At 35.0% G+C, this 22,924-nt stretch overlaps 2 non-coding genes across 2 annotated transcripts; one reads left to right on the top strand and one right to left on the bottom strand.

Annotated features, from left to right (window-relative positions):
- The first annotated feature begins 18,784 nt into the window (after positions 1-18,784).
- Trnaf-gaa (transfer RNA phenylalanine (anticodon GAA)) lies at positions 18,785-18,857 on the top strand. Its single transcript has one exon. It is a non-coding gene; the product is annotated as a tRNA-Phe (tRNA).
- A 1,010-nt stretch (positions 18,858-19,867) lies between these two features.
- Positions 19,868-19,940, bottom strand: Trnaf-gaa (transfer RNA phenylalanine (anticodon GAA)). Its single transcript has one exon. It is a non-coding gene; the product is annotated as a tRNA-Phe (tRNA).
- Positions 19,941-22,924: the final 2,984 nt, after the last annotated feature.

Consider the following 22,924-nt stretch of genomic DNA (forward strand, 5'->3'; position numbering starts at 1 on the left):
AAGCAAACCACCGAAAAGACCTAACTTAAAATTTGTAGTTAAATCGGTTCCGATTTAAATACTAGAAGCAAATTCTCAACGTGTGTGCGAAGGGAACGTAATTTTGCACACCAGACCGTACTAAATACCCACCTTTATCCGATGGTCTGTATTCGATTTTGTTGAAATTCATGCAGGATTAGATATAGCTCCCATAAGTATATTTGACTAATTTCTTTTAAATTGTGACCAAATAACCAAAGTTTGTCCGACTAAAGTTTGTCCGACCTTTCACCCCAAGATTTTGTAACGCCGCGTATACGCCTGTTAGTATACCGATTGTCATATATCTAGCTGAATCGATCTTGACATGTGCATTCGTCCGTCAGTTCACACAGGTCACAGTTATGGACGAAACGTCACGAAGTATTGCATGAGGACGGGTTCTAGCCAAAGAGGACCACTATTGTTTTTTGTAACAATTAATTAATTTTTATGTGATGAAATGGACCAAAACCGTTATTTTTGTCTGCATTTCGAGGAGTTCTAGAGGTCACAACAATGATCAACAATGATCAATATCACGAAAATTTACACAAAATAAGGGGTCTGACCATAGATTAATCATTACTGCTATGATGAAGATCGGTCAATATTTATCAGGTCAAGTGCACCCAGATTTTTGTATGAAAAATGACAAAATGTGTATTCTATGGCGTAGATAATTGCTTCTGAAGGACATAGAACAATACCCGAGAGGAATTGTTAACCTTTACATTTATGCCCATTATATTGTTGTATGTACTCGGATGTGAGAGTTTTAATTAAATACTTACATGTGTCTACGGCTTGATAGTGTCTAGTCAACGGAAATTTGGCGTTGATGGGTAGAACATTTCGCATGAGGTTCCGGTTATGGACAAGTCGACTCTATAATTTTCGATAATGATCAGATGATATTTCGGGAATGAAATGTACCAAAAACGTTATTTTTAGCTGGCGCCACAATTAAGCCGAACATCACAAATTTTCCATGGTGAGACGATCTGACCAACTAATTCGAATGTTGTCTTGACGAAGAACTAAATATAATGTTAGACGGTCAAATGAACCATTTTTTATGTAAAAAACAAAATTTGAATCTTATGAAGTAAATTTTTAATCCGGGAAACATGTTTCGGACAAGATGTCTCAGAGTAGATGTTGACATCTAATTGGTCATGAGTTCAGTGGAAGTTTTGTAGGGTATCATATGATCGGCCCCGTACGGCTATACTGCTCCGCTGACCTTTATATGATACGACCAAATAGTAGACACTTAGGCTAAATTAAATCTATGCTGAAAATTATCAATATAGGTCCATATAAAGATACCACAACATTATCTAGAACTATTTCGATATAGGTTCATGTTTTGACATTGTCCCCATGTTTGTAGTATATGATCGATTAAGTCCATGTTTTGATATAAATCCAGTATAAAAGTCCCGTTTCGACATATCTCACATATTCCAACACAATTTCCGGCATTTTGAAAATGTTATACCCTAGACAGACGACAACCTTAATTTGCATTAAAAATTTCTTAATTTGAATTAATATTTACCCCTGACAGACGAGAGTTTCTGCATTTATAAAACAATTTTTTCTTTCAAAACTATTGTTTGTCTGTGTGTAGGAAAAATATATTGGTGTTCTATATTTTTTGGCAGGATGAAATTGATACATGTCTGCAAAAAATATAGTAAAACAGCTCCCAATTTGAATAATTGTTGAATTTTCCTTTATTTATAAATTTTATTTTCATAAACGTAAACAAATTTGACAACAATCATCTTTCATATAAATTGGTATAAATTCAGTTTGATTTTGTGCATTAAAAATACACACAATTTAAGGCATTTTGCAAATTAAATATTAGCCACACTATCCCACCAATAAAAAAAACAAGAAAAAAATTGCATCTCCTATATGAAAGTCCTTTTTTGGAGTTGGGCCCCATTTTCCCTTCAAATTAACAATTTTCGATTAGAAAATATAAATGAGTTCTGTCCCATTTTAGGTATTTTTTGCTCAATTTTACCACCGAAGTGGCTGACATTTTTCATTCCTAGTTATCGTAGGTTGAAAACACCTTTGGTGGAGTTTTTCGTCTATGTTTCTGATTTGACATAACCTCATATATATATAGTATATATAGAATATTCTCTAATTTAGCATTCCAGATAAATAAAAGTCTTCTTCCCAGAAAATAGTCAATATATGTACTTCCAATTACAATGGTCACGCTTAGCTTTTGGGACGTGGAATTTTCTAGCCCATTTTTCCAACCTGAGTGTCTGTAATTTGTTAGTGAACAATTTAAAACGACGTAGTCTCCGTATATAGGTCCCCCTCGTTTTATGAAATTTTTAAGGTGCTGGTGAACTTGAAGACGTTTTAATTTATTTAAGATTTCTGACGTTCAAGTATATTCAGAAACATATAGTAGAACTTTTCGACCTTATTTATCCACTTTTCAATACTACAACAATTTAAAGTAACCTCCCTGTTAGGATTAAGATATAGCTCCCTTATTTATTTTCGGAACTTACTTGAAAGTCCGTTCATCTGACCGTCTTTTGATAAATTGATATATATATAGATCTCTGAAATTTTGCAGACATTGCTAGTACTGGTACAAATTGAATATATCGGTCCTCGATTTGGTATACCCAAATTTTGGTAGTTTGGATTCCCAATGTGAAGCGGATCTTCTTACTAAAAGTTATTAACCGGTACCCTTAATATTCGGTATTTTGGTGAAATTTTTCGTTTTCCATCGTATTTTTTATTTTGGGTTCTCAATGTATAGCCCAAGTACCTACTAACGATTATTAATATTTACACAAGTTTCGGGGTACCCCCAAATAAAGGCACCCTGGTACTTTTTCCATTGGAATGGGCTGTAATTTGGTATTTTGGATTCTCAATGTATAGCCAACCACCCTATTAAATGTTATTAATATTGACTCAAGTATCGAGGTAGCCCCATATAACGGTATCCTCCATTTTTCGGATTTTTTGGGTACGTTGGGCACGTTTCAACCAAATCCGCTGTAGGTATATATTATTGTTTCTAGGTATATATTATGGTTTCTTCAATATCTGTCTCGAATTTGGTATATTCCCATATGAATGCTGACATATTTTTCAAACGTCACGCGTCCATTTTGATATGTTCAAGGCACTAGTCCAATCTTGATGTCTGTAGTTTGGTATTTCGGTATTTATCTCTTGAAAAGTCTGATCGGTTTCAGGTATTTTAAATGTCCATCTCTTGGTAGACGGTACAAAAAATACCGAACATATATGTAGCGTAACTATAATTCGACTTCTACTCATCGCTACGAGCTTGACAAATAATTTGTCATATATTATTAGGCCCCTTCATAAAATGCAATGAAAGAATGTTGCCCACAAACAGATAACAACAAAGGTGGGGATAGGGAGACATGCGTTTTGCAACAAATATGACAATAAAATTGAAATTGTTATGAATTGTTGAAAAAAGAAAGTCAGTCCACACCCTTCAAATGATTGCTGCTTGATTACTTTGCAGATCGTGTTTCTGTTGATAAAAAAATTGTTGTTGTTGCAGTTGCTGTTTGTGTTGTTGTTATTTGTTATTGCTACAAATATTGTTTTACATCGTCCTTCTTTATTGAGTTCTTAGCCATGTTTACGGTGTGTTAATGCAATCAATTGCTTGATGCTTCTTGGTGGTGGTTTCGTTGGTTCCGAAGACGGTGATGACGCTGTCGCTGGTTTTTTTGCAGCTCCTGTTGTTGTTGCTGTTAACAACATTTGCTGTCGTTGTTGTTGTTTTTTTTTTTATAATTCATGCAGTAGGGGCCTGTGACTGGGTTGGTTAGCTTATGATCGTGTTTACATTTCATTTCAATTTTTTTTTGCCAAGCCTGCACCTTCTACAGAAATGTGTTGAAGAGTCCATTCATACCCATTTCACACAAGAACAACAACCGAGGAGACTTACCACTTCGTGTTTACTTCAACAGTCTTTTCTTGTTCTTCTTCTACTCTCCATATGATTTTAACCATAATTCGCAGTTGTTGTTGTTATTACTTTTTTGTGTTATTGTTATTATGTTCTAAATTAAATCAGTTTTAACGACTTTTTAATGGCATTAACATTTAAGTGAATAAAAGAACAACAACAAAAACAATAATAGTGCCGAGTGGCAAGGTGCTGAATATTTTGTTGTCACTTTTCTTTATTATTTTCTTTCGCACTTGTTTTTTATTAGCCAAAAATGGAACATAAAAATATCAGTGGATTATATTAAGTGTTACACTATGATGATAAGCCTAATTATGGCAATTTGGATTATCTATTGTATCATGCAAGACAATTGTTATATATTCTGAAAACATAGAAAACCTGTAGAATTATTTTCTAATATTTAACATATATAATTATATATATCCTCTACACTCGTATATAGAATACCTTTGCATATATATGACCTTTTTATAAGCTCCATCATGAGTTGAACACCCAACCGACATGTTGAAGATACCGTTATATGAGACCGAACTTTTGATCATGACTTGGAGACTCCAAATAACTAAATCGATCGAGAATTTTATATGGAGCCAATGTCACGATAAATTGCTGGCAGGAAATATCAAACTACGAACACTCAAGTTGCAATATTAGGCTAGAATCTTGAGCATATCAAAAATAACATGGACTTATTGGAAAGAACAAGAGAAACGTGAGTTTGAGCAAATCGAGATGTACAGGAGTCTGAATGAAGTCCCAAAATTTTACCAACGAGTAAAACACCTAAGTGAAGACTTTGGTACAGGCACATCCTCCTGTAGAGATGAAGAAGGAAACCTAGTGACCTAGTGATACAGACAGCGTGCTGAGGATCTGGAAGGAACATTTTGAAGACTGATGGTCAGATGCTGTTAAGGAGCATGCACCAGCTGATTAGTACAATTTAGCTAGAAGAATGCATGAATAATTGGAACCTCATCATCCTATGTCCCGTCCACAAAAAAGGAGACAAGACGATATGTGCCAACTATAGAGGAATAGGTCTTCTTCCTATCGCATATAAAATGCTATCCAGCGTACTGTGTGAACGACTAAAGCAAATGGTCAATGACAATATTGGACCATACCATTTCGGCTTCAGACCTGCAAATCCACCATTGACCAGATTTTTACTCTGCGCCAAATACTGGAAAAAATCCACGAAAAACACATCGACACATTCCACATATTCGTCGACTCTAAAGCCGCATTCGGCAGCCCTATCCGTTCAGAGCTGTTTAAAGGCATGTCTGTGTTTGGCATTCCTTCAAAATTAATTCGGCTATGCAGGATAACTTTAACTGGCACAAGATCAGCAGTTAAAGTCGGAAAGGATCTCTTGGAGCCCTTTAATTTGGCTATGCAGGATAACTTTAACTGGCACAAGATCAGCAGTTAAAGTCGGAGAGGATATCTAGGAGCCCTTTAAAAAAAAAGGTCGTGTGACCTTTTTAACATTCTGCTGGAAAAGGTCATACGAGACGCAAAGGTGAACATAATTGGAACTCTGTACACCAAACAACACATGTTACTCGCCTACGCCGATGACATCGACATAATGGGTCGAACATTGCGAACGGCAACAGCCACCTTTAAACAAATTGATAAGGAGTCTGCCAAAGTGGGTCTGGCTGTAAACGGTGAGAAGACCAAGCGCAAGACGTCCAGTAGACTCGAACCAAATTTGGAACTTGAGAACTACAGCTACGAGGTAGTCAACGATTTGATACACCTTGGTACCGCCATAAATAAAACTTATGATATTAGTTTTGAAATTCGGAGAAGGCCAACAGGTGCTACTATGGTTGAGTAATCAACTCAAAAGCAAGGCCACCCCTCGCCCGACCAAACTCACACTCTATAAAACGCTGATATTACCCGTACTGTTATATGGATCGGAAGCATGGGTACTTACGCAAGCAGATGAGGAAGCTCTTGGAGTATTTGAGAGGAAAATTCTCCGAAAAATCTATGGACCTATCTGCGTTGGCGGTGAATATCGCCGTCGAATGAGCCATGAGTTGTATCAGCTATTGTCGGACATTGTCAGACGTTTAGAGATGCAGCGACGTCGTTGGCTAGGGCATGTTATGTGAATGGATGAAGATGTCCCAGCTTAAAAAGCACATAAAAGCGTACCAGCTGATGGTTAACGCAGAAGGGGAAGCCCACGAAATAAATGGAAAGATCAAGTGGAAGACAGCATTGCCGAACATGGTCTTTCAAAGCGGAAAAACTACGCAAAATTTTTTTAAAGTTCGGTTTATGGAACGAAAGTTTTGTCATAAGCCAGTTAAGAAAGTAAGTAAGTCCCGGAATCTACACTTCGTAATGCTAAAATATTGTCACTTTGGTTGGAAACTGCGCCTAGATCCATCAAAATACCTACAAAGAGCCTGGACCTTCAGATAGGAGCTATATCAATGGACGACCGATATATGTAAGTTTTTGTAGGAAAATTTGCCATCAAATGACAATTGAACTTCATTTATAATGGCAAAGATAATCCAAAATATAAAATGGCATCCAAATAGATACAAAAACATGCCCAAAACACAAAAAATTGGCTATATAATTATATGGGGCTACATCAAAACGTGGTGGCAGTGTGTGCAGACCTACAGTCGGGAATGGCTAAATCGACATAAAATGTTCTGATCAAGAATATTTATTTATTTATATGGCATCCGTTATATGGTATCCATATAACATAATGGACCTATTTTGAAAACTTCTGCGACGAAATATTTAGAGGTGGAATATTTAATAAACACTCCACCCTCCTTCCACAATAAGGGTGTAAAAACGCTTCTTCCCAAAAATTTTATGTTACTAAGGTCTTCGTCTCTGACTCTTCTTGATTGACTTATATTTAGACTAATTCATTAATATGATATTATTTTCTCTCAAATCAAGATGTTATAACTACCGTGAGATTTATTAATATTATATATATGTCCGTATATATGGCACTGCGAACTGTAAACACCATTAAATATTGGTATTGGTCGAACAAGGAATACCAATGGTACGCAACAGCAAATATTTATGTAGATAACATTTTGTACAAATATGTATATACGCACAAAGAACATAAAAATACGATCACTTAATGTATATGTTAATATTTACTAATAACACATAACAATGTATGTACGTCAAAAGACTGATCATAAGAGAGACAGTGGTTTAAAATCGGATCGGTTTTTGTGATTAAAGCCACAAAGTTATCATTGAAAAAGTATTGCAACATCAAATCGGATTGTATGATATTTACGATAAAAAAAATTATTCGATGCTTATGTGGGTACTGAATTTCCCCAAAATTATATACCAATTTTTAGACACTTGGCTGGAAAATTCGGCTAGGACCAGGGATGGTCCGTGTGACGAATTTTTAGGTTTTCGCCTGTCAAAAAGGTGCAAACGTCGAAAACGTTAATGTCATTTATTTGAATATTATTACAATATACTGTTATTTTCAGGAATATATATTATTTTTACATATATCTGACTATTCCTTACTAGAATTGATAAAAAAATTCTAACCTTTCTGGAGAAGAAAATTTTGAAATTTGATATGGATTTGAGTAAAGCATATGTAATTTCCAAATCGATTAATGGAAATAGCTATATTGTCAAAAACCTAATGTTTTTTGGTGGGTTTACGACGTTACTGACGTATGTATTATACGTCGGAAACGTATGTCATTAACGTCACTATTTCTGACGGACCATCTCTGGCTAGGACCTTTATTATACCGAAAACAGGGCGGGCCTTTATGTGGAAACTCTGTCAAAATATATAGAAAAATGTTTGTGAAGCAGTTTTTTTCAAGTCTATGAGGCCACAATAATGATCCGAACAGCACAATAGTAAGAGTCTGGACATGGGCATTAACTCAGAGAATAATAATATTTTTTCCAAATCCCGCAAATGGATAGCCCTACGAAATATATTTATATCATAAAAAGCGAATGGACTATAATGGTGGGAGTGGACCAGTAGGTCCTATCTTCGGACTTCATCTAGGCTTGTTAGGATAATAGGTTGTGCAAAGATTGGATTCGGACATTTATAAATCGACTCAAAATTGAAACGGATTTGGTCCAAAGAAACATGGGTTATAAAACCTAAAATTTCGATTAAGCATAAATCTGAGGTTATAAACATGTCAGGTGTAAGGACCCAACGAACATTTTAACACGGTTCTGATTATGATATAACTCCCAAATATTTTGCAAATAGGATGGGTTCTGGCCAATGAAGACCCCTATTGTTTTTGGTAAAGATCGGTTAATATTTAGGGGATGAAATGGACCAAAAACTTTATTTTTGTCGGTTTTTCTGGTCGCTCCAGAGGCCACAAGGGGATGGGGCCAAAGAATAAGTATGCCTGTTTTGATAAAGATCGGTCAATATTTAGCGGGTCAAATGGACCCTGACTTTTGTGTGAAAAATTACAAAATTTGTATTCTATGGGGTATATATTTGCACCTGAAGGTCCTAGACCCGAGAAGTTGATAGTATGTTCAAGAGGAGTGATTGAACTTTAAATTGATACCAATTATATTGTCGTATGTACTCGGATGCGGGACTTACAAATAAATATTTACAGGTGCTTACGTATTCATATATTATTTAGTAACCCATTACCACACTGGAGGGCGGAAATATAGCTTTGAAATTTTCCATAAGGTTCAAGTTATGGTCACCAACAACGCCTATAATTTTCGGTGATGATCATATAATAATTATGGGATGAAGTGGAACGAAAACTTATTTTTTGGTGTTTTTTTTCGAGTCGATCTATAGGCCAAAATTGAAAGCCGAACATCACAACACAACCCACGGTGAAGGGAATCTGGACAAGTGATTAGAAGGGCTGTACTGAATATTTGTAATATTTGTTGAGCTCTAGTCGGTCAAGAGGGTGCAAATATCGCGAAATATTGTCCAAGCTCAGAATATAGAACCACAGAGAGTTATAGTTTCGTGGAAGTTGTGTAGGGTATCATATGGTCGGCCCCGTCCCACTATACTGCTCCGCTCACTGTTTTTTTATTTATTTTTTTCTTTTTGAAATTTGTTCAGATTTTGATATGATGTGTATGGAATGATTGAAGTTGTTTCATATATAGAAGAGTTCAACTAAGATATTACGTCTGTCCGATCGACATAATATTCTAAACAAACAACAATAATCATTAGAGAGGACAATTGTTAATAGTAAGTTAAGGAGCAAATCAATATGGTGTTTGATATAATAGAGTGGCTCGTCCGATACTGGTATTTTCCTTGCTAGTTTCCTATTGTTGCAATAGGTAAAACAGTATTACTCTATTTATTTCCACAAATTTATTCCTAGAACCACTGTATCCTGTTCAATGCACATGTGATATATACAAACTTACACACCATACAAGCCATACATACGTACACACATATAACCATAATCAAAAAATTGTTTTTATTTTGAACCAGTTTAGTCACTTTATGAGCCGTCTTCGATGTGTGAGAACTTTGTTCAGATCGCACGCTGACTGCTCATACAATTGAAATCCAAAAATCACAACAAAAACAACAACAAAATATAAACAAAAAAATTAACACACAACCAACGAACCAACCAACCATCCATCCAAGCCAACCAAACAGCGAACAGCACTACCAACAACAACAACAAACGTGGAGCCTATGTGAACTAAACCCCAGAAGAAGAAGAAGTAGAAGAAGAAGCAGAGTTAGAGCCACCAGAGTGAAGCAAAAACAAAGTCACATGTTTGGTTACATGATTACGGATGCAATATCACTTCCGCATTATTCTTCTTCTTCTGCTGTTGCTGCTGCCGCCACCACCGCTGTTGCTTGGCGTTATTGCATTTCGGGGGATACACACACAGCCCAGCACACAATGCAGTTGTTGCATGATCTTGTGCTGTTGTTGTTGCTGGCTAAACGAACCCAACACACATGCGCACACTGAGGCACACACGATGTTACGATGGTGCCGTTGTAGCTCCTCGCTTGGCATCAATTGCATTTTGTTGCGATGTGACGTAGTTGATTGTGGGCTTATAATAAATGTTTGTAGAGTAGTTTATCGATGCTGTTGTTGTTGCTTATGTGATTGTTGGGGCCATATCAAACTTGTTTGTAAGCCACTTTTAACCAAAACAAAAAAAAAACAATAATATTCAAAGAGAATGCCAAAGAGAAGGCTTGTCGAATAAAACAGCTGATTTTTGTTTGAGCGCGACTTAATCCAATGAAAGAGTAGCTTGTTAACTCTTTATGGGTGTCAATTACTCTGTGAGAGCGGTAGACAGTGAGAGCCTAGGGAATTTTTACGTTAACGTGGGAAACACGAAAAAATCTCTTGTTTACATTGTTGTCGTTCTAACAAACCAGCAACGAACCAACAAAGTGAACAACAACATAATAGCTTTATTGATCTTGGCTAAAACGTGAGCTAATTATTGTCACATTAGCGAGATAACTATATTTACGATTTAATGTCGCAGATGACTGGATGTAGGAGATTAATGTTAATATTTAATAAATGTTGAATGGGGAGGGGTGCAGGGGTTTGCAATCAATTTACATAGACAAACATGGAGTGTAACTCTATAAGGGCTTGTGATTTTACACATTTCAACATAAGATGTAGTAACTATTACATTGAACACGCCGAGATATTTGTTGGAGAACACATAAAGTACCTATATTATTGATCAGAATACAATTTTATGTCGTCTGTCTGCTAAAATCATCTTAGACAACGAATTACTCCTATTACTAGGATTTCTTGTATTGAAAATAAAGTATATTGAACTCATTATACCCTACACAACTATGTTGTCAGGGTATTATAGCTTTGTGCAACCCCAAAAGTTTGTAACACCGCGAAATATTGGTCCTAGAGCCACCTTTAATTATACCGATCGTCATATCTCGACTATCTGAGTCGATCTAGACATGTGTGTCCGTTTGTCCGTCCGTCCGTCTGTCCATTATAATTTGTAAACACGATACAGGCCACAGTTATGGACCAATCTTCACGAAATTTTGCATGTATTGTTTTGTTTTTGGAAAAGATCGGTTAATACTTAGGGGATGAAGTGGACCAAAAACTTTATTTTTGTCGATTTTTCTGGTCGCTCCAGAGGCCGCAATTATGACCCATTTGTTTTAATAATCATCGGTCAATATTTAGCCGGTCAACTGGACCCTGACTTTTGTGTGAAAAATTACAAAATTTGTATTCTATGGGGTATATTTTTGCACCCGAAAGGTTCTAGACCCGAGAAGTTGATAGTATGTTCAAGAGGAGTGGCTGACCTTTAAATTGATACCAATTATATTGTCGTATGCACTCGGATGCGGGACTTACACATAAATTTTTACCATACTAGAGGGCGGATATATAGCGCTGATCGCTTTGAAATTTTCCATGAGGTTCAAGTTATGGTCATCGACAACGCCTATAATTTTAGGTGATGATCAGATAATAATTTTGGGATGAAATGGACCAAAAACTTATTTTTTGTTTTTTTTTTTTTCGAGTCGATCTATATAAATATTGCTATCGAAATATTGCCCAAGCTCAGAATATAGAATCACAGAAAGTTATAGTTTCGGGGAAGTTGTGTAGGGTATCACATGGTCGGCCCCGTCCGACTATACTGCTGGTTTTGATATATAGTTTTAGACGCATTATTCTACCGAGGTAAATTCATTATTGGGGGGTAGAAGAGGTCATTACAAATGATATTTTAATGGTCATATGCTATTTTCCAACCGAACATGATTCAATTTAGCATTTCGGTATCTTGGTGGATAAAACTTACTGCAATGTTTTTTTTTCTATATTTCGATAAATCTCCATATAAAGGTCCTGATGCACATATTACGGGTTCATGACCGGTACAAAATTCTCACAAAAACTAAAATGCAACCAAACTAGATCCAATTTAGCATTTCGGTATCTTGGTGGATAAAACTTACTGCAATGTTTTTTTTCTATATTTCGATAAATCTCCATATCCATTTTGGCTTTTCTGTGGTCTTATACACATATTACAGGTTCATGACCGGTACAAAATTCTCACAAAAACTAAAATTTTCAGCTTCTGGTTTTTATGAAATTTTATTCAAATAACCACTGTCCATTACTTCCTCGAAGATTTGTACACCCAATATTGTTGTACAGGGTATTATGACTTTTTGCATATGCATGTCCGCCCTTCTGCCCATATATTTTTATACCCTCAGCCTTGTGGCAAATGAGGGTATATGCCATTTGATACGAAAAAGTGTGCCTCATCGAAATATTGGGTTTAAACCACATGTTTCTTTGGAACAGTCTGTCTGGCTGGTTAGTTCGCACGATAACTCACCAAGAGAGTAACCAATTTTATTCGAACACTGAACATCGTAATTTTTCTTCCAATCTTAAATTAAGTTCGAAGGTACCTGGTACCTCCCCCACACAATGTTCATGCGAATGAACTATCAGATTTGAACCAAACTTTGCACAACTTATTATCTTCACTAAACCTAGTTCAAGTCCCATTGTTTCATTCCTTCTGGTACTTCTCCCACAATGGGGTTGGGGAAAAATAAATCCATTATTTTTATATGATCTATAGGACTTTATTTATCAAATATGCCACATATGCACCGCTTTGTTGTATAATTTGTTGCCATTTTAAAGGTAACTTCATAATGCCTCTCTCATAGAAGAAGTCCTGCTCTCTATTTGCAAAAAACTCTAGTAGTCGATTTTTACAACCCCCCTAGATACCAATTTTTTATAATTACACAAATTTTGCAATACAAGAAAATATGAAAATCGCTTGGTGCCAAGTCCGGACTGTAAGGCGGATGCATTAAAACTTCCCAACCAAACACCCGAAATTTCTTGCGAGTTTTACCTTATGTAGGTCAAGTTTAAAGATGGGACCCACCGGTCCTCAGCTTCTGGTACCTCATTCACAAAAGGTTAATATTTTCAGAGATTGTAAAGTCAATTTGAAGCTAATTGAATAACAGATTTGATTTATTGTTTGCACATCATAATATTTTACCAAACCTACATTAAGACGATGGGGTCTAAGGGCACCCTCTTCTGGTTCCACTCCACAGATGGTCAACTCTTTTATAAAAAAAAATACATCATATAAAGCGAATAAGAAATCCTGTGTGTTATTGACCATTTTATACTCGTTTTATATAAATAATATACCAACGTCTGTAAGTCTTTTCAATTGACACACTATTTCAAACAAGGGCTGCTCCAAATATTTCTGGTCAAGGCAACACTAGCCTGAGGTCATCTGTTATTTCATAACATAAAATAAAGGCGTCATTAAGTATTTCTTGGCACTCAATAACTTCTTTTTATTCCCGCCATGCGGAAAAAGGCAATAAACTGTAAATCCATTTTTTGAGATAATTCCAATGGAACAATTTGTACATAGATTGGTGTTTAAGATTCTCGATTAGTAGAAAATTGTCTTTCAGAAATTCGAAACTGCAGATTCTGCAATAGTTTTTAAATATCACAAAATAACTTTTTTGTTGATTACAATTGAAATTTTGGAAATATGTGCCCTCACAACAATCCACCAAAACCGTTTCTTACAAAAATCCAATAAGGCATACATATATTGAAACATAAATTACATGAAACGTATTTAACCGAACAAGACATAGACATATATGTATTTATTGCATATAACAAAAAAAAAATCATGAAAAGACATAAACATTTTACAACACAAAGCCCCTGAAGCGGCATTGTAATGGGCTTTACCACAGCAACAAATTTACCCACGCCTTCATTATTAAGTGTATTCGAAGAAAGAAAGTCCGAAAACAAATAACTTGGACAAAGAGTTGAGGATAATATCCAGGCTTATTACAACAGACAAGTGAAAGACCAAGGCCTGCATTGAAGAAGCCAATACTCGTACATGCAACACGAAAGATCGACCGGTCAACACCAAAAAAGCCTCAAAGAACATTTCGACTTGATGGAATGAATGATCATCATCATGATGATCACCAACATCATTGGTAACCAAATCGAAAATACCGGTGCTCATTATGTATGCATGAAAAGCCAAACTTGAAATCATCGACCAAAAATGAGGTTAATAAAAATGCACAGTGTTTTTTAGTGTTCGATAAATATAGGACTAAAATTAGTACATTCATATTCAAATAAGAGAGCTTAGAAGGAAACCCTAAACACGAAGTTATCTTTATTCATTAATTAAAAAAAAAAATACAAAACCTATCAATTGGTGTGGATTTTTTCAAAACCTATCAAGGATTAAAAAAATATATATAGTTTCAAGATATATCATTAGGCGTTATTTTTTTAATATTTTCCCATAATCTATCAATAGTCGTGTAATTTTTAAACATATTTCTTTAAAATTTTTTTTAAAGGTCTATCAACCTACACAACTATGTTGTCAGGATATTATAGCTTTGTGCAGACCCAAGAGTTTGTAACGCCGCAAATATTGGTAAGTAAGTATATCGATCGTCATATCTCGACTATCTGAGTCGATCTAGACATGTGTGTCGTCCGTCAGTCTGTCCATTATATTTTGTAAACACGCAACAGGCCACAGTTATGGACCAATCTTCACGAAATTTAATAATACTTAATTTTTGTCGATTTTTCTGGTCGCTCCAGAGGCCGCAATTATGGCCCAAACATCTCGAATGTTTACATGGAAGAAAAGGACATCGGGCCAAAGAATAAGCATACCTATTTTGATAAAGATCGGTAAATATTTAGGGGGTCAAATGGACCCTGACTTTTGTGTGAAAAATGACACAATTTGTATTCTATCGCGTATATATTTACTCCAGAAGGATATAGAACCGAAAAAGTTGATAGTATATCCAAGAGGAGCGATTGGCATTTAAATTGATACCAATTGCATCGTCGTATGTACTCGGAGTTACATATAAATATTTACAGGTGCTTATGTATTCAGATATTATTTAATAAACCATTACCACACTATAGGGCGGAAAATATAGCGCTGATCGCTTATAACGCGTATAATTTTCGGTGATGATCAGATAATAATTTTAGTATGAAGTGGACCGAAAACTTTTTTTTTGTTTTTTTTTTTTTTTTTTTTGGTTCCATCTCTAGGCTACAATTATAAGCCGAACATCACAACTTTAATAGTGTGTACTGGATATCGGTAATATTCGGAAAATATTTCAGTGTAAGAAATGGGAGTTGTTGACCTCTAATCGGGCAAGAGGGTGCAACTATCATGAAATATTAACCAGGCTCGGGTCACTATGCATTGTAATAATATGGTTATTACAATGCATAGTTAGATAGATAATAGATAGTTAATTTGGGGAAAAGCCTTAGACGCTCATGCAAGCGGTGTTACGCAAATAAAAAAGAGAGAACTTGAACGATCAAGGGCACGAGCAAATCTCAGAAAATCCACTACTTATTGTCCAAGATACCCTGGTCAACCGCAACTTTGCATTGAATGCTTCAATATTTTGCACTGTAAATAATTTTGTTAATAAACGATTTTTAAAAAAATTCAACAATATTATTATCTGCTGTCATATATTTATCTAAAAAAGCGTGGGTTTTTTATAAACTATTGTTTCATGTGTGGAATTTTATATAGTCAGCGATTTCGAATTTGATTGCCGAATTTGTCACACTGTGCAGCATGTAACCATTTATTTTTGTTTTCCTCCCAAAACCAAGAAATTAAAACAAAGCCTTTTACAATTCTGTTCTTTTTTTTGTACTTTTGTAGGATGGACGTTAAAGAAATGAAACAAAATAAAATCGACATTACAAAGCGATTACTATAAAGATAACGACTGTCCACGTCCTCATCATCCATGTCATGGTAGAGAAACTAAAGAATTAATGTTGAATTTACAAGGAATTGAGACTTATTTTGGAAAACCGGTAAATCACCAAAAGACGAGGAATAAAAAGGTGAAATGTTTTTTTTCAGGGAGTGCAAAAACAAGGAAGAAATAATTCGGCAAGTGGGGTTGTTACAATACGTATTTAGGAGCTCAAAAATGCCAATGGTTACTCTCATTTCAATTTTAATACAACACCCATTTCGTGATTTCGTATAATTCTTTTGTTATACCAATACCAACATATTAAATAATTCAAAATACTTCATTAATTAGTTTAAATATTAAATTTGTATTAAATTAAAAATAAATAACATTTATTAAAATGTCAATTTGTCCATCTAATGATGTAGTATTAAATATTAATATAGATTTATTAGAAAAGTTTCAATAAACCCCCTTTCCGTATTTGTTTCTTTGTCATAAGTCTTAATCCCTTTTCTTATTGGAAAATTCTTAATTTGTAATTTATTTATTTTCCTTTTCACTCTTCACGGACGACCCATCTTAATATTTGTTTTATTCATTTATAATTTCAGCTTTCTTTATTTTAAGAAATGCTTTTGGGCTATCGTTTTCACATAATTCCCATACACGCATATTTGATATTGTTGTTGCTGTAGTCGAATTTTGTTATTGTATTTTATTTTACAAAAATTTTATTTTTGGAAGGTTGATGACCGACACACATATTATGGTGTACACCACGAAAACGTCATCAATGTTTTTATTCTCACAATATTTGGTAAGTTTTTCTTTCGCCACTTTATGTTCAGTTCATTTGGCATACACACCCCACAAAGGAATTGAGAATATTGTGAGTTTTGTTATTCAATTGTAATTGTATACAGATGATGATGATTATTTTTGGTTATCGTAATTGGATAATGTGTTGGCCAAAATAATCAGAAAGTGTTTTATGTAAAATATTTTATAATGTAATACTCAACTTACATCAAAATTAATTCTATAATAACATTCGAACGATTTCAGTCAAATTTTGCCGAACCTAACATATATAAACCTAGTCTATATAATACGTGAAGATGAATTTACCGGTCCTCGCCTTCTATTACCCCGACTTCGAACAGGTTAAAATTTTGAAAATTGAATGAAAAGTCTAATTTTGTACCAAATCTATATCAAGGCAGGAAATGGGACACATCCATCTACTCCTTTGAGGGTATTCAAAAGCATGGACCTATATTCTACAATTTATGGAAAGAATAAGAAAAAAAACACAATTCCAGCCACATCAACGTGAAAATACCACTTTATGACCGATCATATGATACCCTACACAACTTCCATGAAAATCTAACTTCTTGTGGTTCTATATTCTGAGCTTGGGCAATATTTCGCGATATTTGCACACTTTTGACTGGCTAGAGGTCAACAAATGTTACTAATAATCAGTACAGTCCCTCTAATTACATAATTCTCTTCGCCGTGGGTTATGTTGTAATGTTCGGCTTTCGACTCGAAAAGTACAAATAATTAAGTTTTCATTCGAAAAATGATTATCTGATCATCACCTAACATTTTAGACGTTGTCCTTAACCATAACTGGAACCTCATGGAACATTTCAAAGCGATCAGCGCTATATTTCCGCCCTACTATCAACTTCTCGGGTCCATGTCTTTCAGGAGTAAATATATACGCCATAGAATACACATTTTTGTAATTTTTCACACAAAAGTCAGGGTCCATTTGACCCGCTAAATATTGAATGATCTTTATCGAAATATGTTTGCTTTTTCTTTGGCCCGATCCCCTTCTCCATGTAAAAAATCGAGATGTTTGGGCCATAATTGCGGCCTCTGGAGCGACCAGAAAAACCGACAAAAATTAAGTATTTGGTCCATTTCATCCCCTAAATATTAACCGATCTTTACCAAAAACAATAGGGGTCTTGATTGGCCAGAACCCATCCTACATGCAAAATTTCGTGAAGATTGTTCCATAACTGTGGCCTGTATCGTGTTTACAAATTATAATGGACAGACGGATGGACGGACACACTTGTCTAGATCGACTCAGCTAGTCGAGATATGATCGGTATACTTAAAGGTGGATCTAGGACCAATATTTCGCGGCGTTACAAACTTTTGGGGCTGCACAAAGCTATAATACCCTGACAACATAGTTGTGTAGGGTATAAAAATAGCGAAAAACCTGGACATATCTTTTAAATTTTCTGTTTTACCTTATAAGAACCTAGAATACCAAAGTACACACTCTTCGTTGGGAAAAAGGCCTGGGACCATCAAAATACCTAAAGTGATAGCAACATAGACTTATATTGAAAATTGTCTACAAAGTTATTGTTCACGCTCCATCCGGAATGCTAAATTAAAAGCCCATCGGTAACCGAAAATGGGGCGGGATATTCCTTGGGGACCATGTAAAACATGAACATATATTGATAATTTTCTACATAGATGTATGCCACCTTTCAGCTACAACTTTCAAAATACCCAACACGGTGCGGGACCTATATACGGAGGCTATGTGAAAAATTTCAAACATTGGAAATTTTCTACAGATATGTTTATCAAAATACCGACAATGCCTTTATATGGGGGGTATGTGATAATTTTCTGCAAAGATGTTAAACAGAATGCCAAATAACAGTAACTTCGGCTCAATTCAAGGGGTCTAAACTAAAAGTGGACCGATATATCCCACATCCAAGGAATAGAGCATAAAAAATTATTAATCAAACCGAAATCCACTTCCATTGCAAATTGCTCCATATGCCGAAATAGCTCAGTTGGGAGAGCGTTAGACTGAAGATCTAAAGGTCCCCGGTTCAATCCCGGGTTTCGGCAAATATCAACATTTTTATTTCAAATAATTTCAATTTAATAAAAATATATTAATTATTATAGTGTAGTTTTATGAACCATAGTTACAATTGAGTCGTTTATTTTGAATGTGGTTTAAGTCCATTTATTCCTATATTAAGATATTAGAAATTTTGGGTTTGATTTGTTTCAAAAATATTGTTAAGTGACATTCATTTTGTTTGTGGCTTTGTGCCTTTAAACATGATACAATATTAAAGTAATATGTTTTGTAATCTTTTCTAGTAAACCAAGATTTTTATCAGTACCTAAAATGGACTAAAACCACTTTCAAAATAAACGACTCAATTGATTCAAAGTAGAACACAGTGCTTTCAATGAAATGTAAGGCGTTTGTAAAAATGTTTACATATTTATTATTGAAATATTTGCAGAAACCCAAAACTTTCGTACAATATCGTTTCACTGTCGTGCGGCCAAAAATATTTTGTATTTATCTATTTATTTGATAATAATATTCATAAGATTAGAAATATAAAAATTAAGCTCCACCAGGTTTTTAAATTATATATATTTTTTTATTCCAACGACAACTATTTTGTTAATAATTATTTTGATCACTTTAAGTACACTTTTTTGAGTATACTCGTTATAAAAACAACACCCAACAGTGGGAAAGGTATGGTACTGTTTGTTTATTAACCTCGAAGTGAGGCACCAGCGAAATTCTCATGCAGTTTATGTCGTTGGTCGGTTAAGTACTTCGCTATGTTACAAGAGACATTTGGGTATGAAAGGTTTTTTGTATAGAAGTAATAGCTTCTGGGGAGAATATCCCAACAAAAAACTAAGGGAACTGATGAGGGTCAGTGGCGTGATCCGAAACTATAGTCTTCCCTGCCTTACCCCTCGGCAAACAATGTCATACATTCCCCACTATTAAATAGTTGCTTTTTACAAAAACAACAAACTGGGACTCAACCTGTCTATTTTGCAAAAACAAAATATGTTTATAAAATAAAAAAATAATTGTTTGCCGAAACCCGGGATTGAACCGGGGACCTTTAGATCTTCAGTCTAACGCTCTCCCAACTGAGCTATTTCGGCGCGTACAGTGGCCACAATGCAACATTTTTCTCTAGCAGTCCACAATGCCATATGATTTCACAATTTGATGGCATATAGATAACTTGTTATATGCACAACTAAACCCTATTTTTGTCATATCCCCAGCCATTTCAAAACATTCCGAATTTGTCATTCTGTTTGAAGCTTATGCAAAATATTCAAATTATTAGTTATTTTGAAGGTTCGAACATTGACATATTTTGATGTAGATCTTCATTATTTTTTTTTTTGGTATTTTGAAAATTTAAAAATCAAATATAGATTTTCGTCCAATTTAGAACTTCGCACCGTCTCTTTTTAATTTTTATACATACAGCTCCATTTCCCTAAATAAACTTTCTGGTGTTGGTAATTGATATTAAAACATTTAAAGACCTACATTTTGTAAAGTTTTAAAAATCTTTTAACATTCCGCATATTCTTGTCCAATATTTAGCCTCCATGCTGATATCAAATTTACCCAACAGGATGGCTTAAAGTCATAATTATTAATCATATCAGCCACCAAAGTTATCCCAAATATAAACATTTTAAATTCTTAGAATTTCAAATTCAATATTTATTAAACACCTCTTCTTCACAAATTTTCTTTGTGCGAGTGGGTTCAATTACCTTTAGAAATTCGATTCGATAATTCGATGCCTGTCAGAAAAAAAAATGATTTAGCTTAGAACAAAAACTTATTATTAAAACCAAATTTATTTATGTTTTATTTAAATCGGCATAATATTGTATACATTTTTGTATATATTTGTTTTATTTCACATTTACATACGTATATGTGTGGGTATAAACACACAGTGGAGCATGCCCATCAACAACAAAAAACGAATTCTTTGGAGGTGTGAATGAGTTCGAATTGGATTTACATAAATTATCGAAATAATTTAATCGGAATATAAAAGAAATAAATTTTGAGCATCAATAAAGAATTTCAAAGTGAAGAAGATGAAATGTAGATTGCAGTGTGCTTGGGCGCCATAAATGTAAAAAAAATAAAATATTAACATTCGAAGTTAAATTAATCGAAATGGAAAGAACTTTAAGAGTAAGCCATTTATAGATGAACAGAAGCATAGATAGATCTTTGAATGTTTTTATGGCAGCTGACGTAGTTTATATATGTGCTCAAGCAACCATTAATCTTGTGGAAATGCTGAAGTTCGTGTCTCTATAGACGATGCGAATCAGGGAGTGATCTCGATGCGAGATAAGACAGGTAGTCATCCATAGACAACAATTTTATAGACAACATGAAGCTAGAAATCTTGTGTAGACGTGCTGAAGCACAGAGACTTCTATAGCCGAGCTGAAGCACGGAGTCTTCTGTAGACGAACTGAAACAGAAGATGATACATAGAAGACCCGAAGAAGGGAGTCTTCAATTTAGATTTTTTGTCGTTTGGCATAGGCCGGATAGTTTTTTTTTACCCCTAACAGTGCGTGTACCTAAGTATCCTGAAGTTAGGGGACTTTTTTGACAATTGGACTTCTATAAATAAGCTGAAGAAGAAAGTTTTCTATAAACAAGCTAAAGTCTCCTTAGACATCCGCAGCAGGTTGTCTCTATAGGTGTAGTAGGCAGTCTTCTGTAGACAATGTAAATCAGGGGGCAATATATAGAAAAGCTGAAGCAAAATTTCTTTTATTGAAGAGCCGACGAAGGACTCTCTATAGACAAACTAATTCTCTTGAGACAAACTGTGCCGATTGTCTTCAGACGATCCCAGGTAAATGTCTATAAAGGAGCTGGAAGATGTATAATTAGACAATGTGGACGATGTGCATATAGACGAACTGAAGTGAGTGTCTTTAGACCTGGTGGAAGTAGTCCCTATAGATGAACTGGAGTGGACGAGGTGTCGAGCCGAAGAGAAGCTGCAAAATGTCTTTGTAGATTAAGTGAACAATGTGCCTATACACAAGCTAAAGGCAGTCTCTATTGACAAGCTGACATCAGTCTTTATAAACGACCCGAAGCAGAAAAAGTATCCATAGACTAGATGAAAGAAGTCACTGGAGACGAACTGGCGAGGTGTCTACAAACGAGCCGATCAAAGTGTCTATAGAGGAGCTGAAACACATCTCTATAGACGATGTGCCTATAAACGTGCTGAAAGGAGTGTCTATAGACCAATTGGAAGGAGACTCCGTAGATGAAGTGGAGGAAGTCTCCAAAGATCCGAAGCTGAAAGGAGTATACATAGACTATCTGAAAAAAATTATCTCGAGACTAACTGAACGAGATGTCTAGCCGAGGCGAGTGCCAATAGAGGAACTGGACGTTGTGCCTATATACGACGTGAAGGTCAGGCCAGGTGGAAGGAGTCTCTATTGATGAACTTGAGGGAGTATCTATAGACGAGATAGAATGATTCTCTATAGATGACTGACAAGTTGGAGTCTACAGACGATTTATAGACTGCTGAAAGGATTCATTATAGAATCAGTACACTTTTATTAGTAATTATCTGGTCCATGATGAAAAGCGGAACATCTAATTATCTAACCCGCACACACACATTTGAATAATCACAAAGATACAAATTATTGTTAGATTTCTTCATATATATGTGTGTGTGTGTTATCTTCCAGCTTTTTATGATGAATTATTGTTAACATTATTTTTTGCTGGTGTAGCTGCTGTTGTTGTTTTTTTTCTGTTGCCATTGCTGCTGAAAAAAAGGGTTACTGAACTTTTCGTCATTTCTGTCTGCCTTTGCGTAGAATAGAATAGACTATCGTCATTTTGTCAGAATTCTCTTTTTTACGAAGTGGTGGGCAGGGATGGGGGCATAAATGTACAAATGTTCAAATGTGATCTATGTTTATGGTTTTGATTTTTGGAGTTTTTTTTCTAATTTTTTTGTTGCTCTTGTCAGCCCTGTTCGGCCAGCAATGGTTATTATGCTGCTATTGTGACTATTGCCAGCGGTGTTAATGTTGTTATTGTTGTTGGGTAG

This window comes from Musca vetustissima, unplaced genomic scaffold, assembly GCF_032173495.1.
Source record: "Musca vetustissima isolate MV318-11 ecotype Yass unplaced genomic scaffold, APGP_CSIRO_Mvet_v1 utg5221, whole genome shotgun sequence".
Taxonomy (NCBI): Eukaryota; Metazoa; Arthropoda; class Insecta; order Diptera; family Muscidae; genus Musca; species Musca vetustissima.